We start from the raw sequence: 1,344 nt of genomic DNA, 5'->3' as shown, positions 1-1,344 counted from the left end.
CTTGTAATAAACCTGGTTTTCACATAAGTTTCATGAAGCTGTTGATAATATATACACACACATATGTATATATTATATTATAAAATACAGTCTAGAAAAACTGTCAAGGGTCTATATTTTCAAGAACCTGTGGGAAAATCTGAAATGGGTAGTTTCTAGTTCCAAGGACTCTATTCAATACTACCTATTTACCCATGTATTTTTCCCATTATGGCTTCCCCACTCCCAAACTTAAGAAATACAAGATTATTTTCTCTGTTGAACCCTCCCACCCCCATCACTGTAGCCCTGGTGAATGACTAAGAGCAGCAGTGTTTTCTGAATGCTCAGGGGAAAACCCAAAGGCCCCTAGTTTCTGGCTGCCCCTTTATCTGGGGATCCTCTGGGTGGGAACCATTGGGATCTAAGATTATAGTGACTGGTTCCTGTGACATTTAGGAACAATTTAACTGAGAAATTTCTCTTCCCTTCTCTAATTTTAATGATAAGCCATGTTCCTTCAATTCCACAGATATTTGTTAAACATTGACAAGGAGCATAGATAGAGGCATTAAGGAAGAGGCATGCTGGAGCTAGAAAGACAGAAACCTGATGCACTTAACTTAGTTAAACTAATTTACCCTCTAAAGAAGACAAGGAAATCATCCTCAAGACTTAATGATCCAAGAGATTAAGGAGCTGCCAAGTAACACAGCTTCCTGGTTACCTAAGGAAGAATTCTCAAACACAGGCCAAACCAGATTAATACATAATTGAAGAATATTTAACTAAAAAAATTAAAACATAGCAAAACATAGATAATGTTAATATGTGGTTTTCTAAGTCAATATGCAGCCACAGATACCTTTACCTAAAGTTCAGTGGCCCCTCTTTTTATTTGGATTTGGCATCACTGAGTTAAGGCATAAAAAGCCCAGCCCTTGAGAGGTTAGGACTCCTCAGATGTGTGAGTCAACACACCCTCAAGATTGGAAACCTCTCCATATGGTGGGTAGGGGAATACATCCACTTGAACCAATCCTGGCAAAATATCCTTTCCATGATACTCATCAGTTAAGGTAGGAACAATAATGCCCTACATGACACAGGCTAAGTGAGTTTCTCCTTAATAGGTATTAAAACTGTCTTTGAGATGTAATTGGCTCAGTGGCTCAGGCTCCTGAGGTAACTTCTTAATGACCTAGGTACAAAAAAAAAAAAAAAAAGGAAATACTCCAAGACAAGAGGGATCAATAAGGCCTTGCCTCAAGCTTATGGCAGAAGAGCTGCATGAATACTCTCTCTTCTTTTCTTTCCCTGTTCTAAAGATCCTACTGGGAAGGAGTAAATCTCTTTTTCTTAACT

The sequence above is a fragment of the Notamacropus eugenii genome, chromosome 3 (assembly GCF_028372415.1).
Source record: "Notamacropus eugenii isolate mMacEug1 chromosome 3, mMacEug1.pri_v2, whole genome shotgun sequence".
NCBI classification, from domain to species: Eukaryota; Metazoa; Chordata; class Mammalia; order Diprotodontia; family Macropodidae; genus Notamacropus; species Notamacropus eugenii.
Note: the sequence above shows the minus strand (reverse complement) of the source record.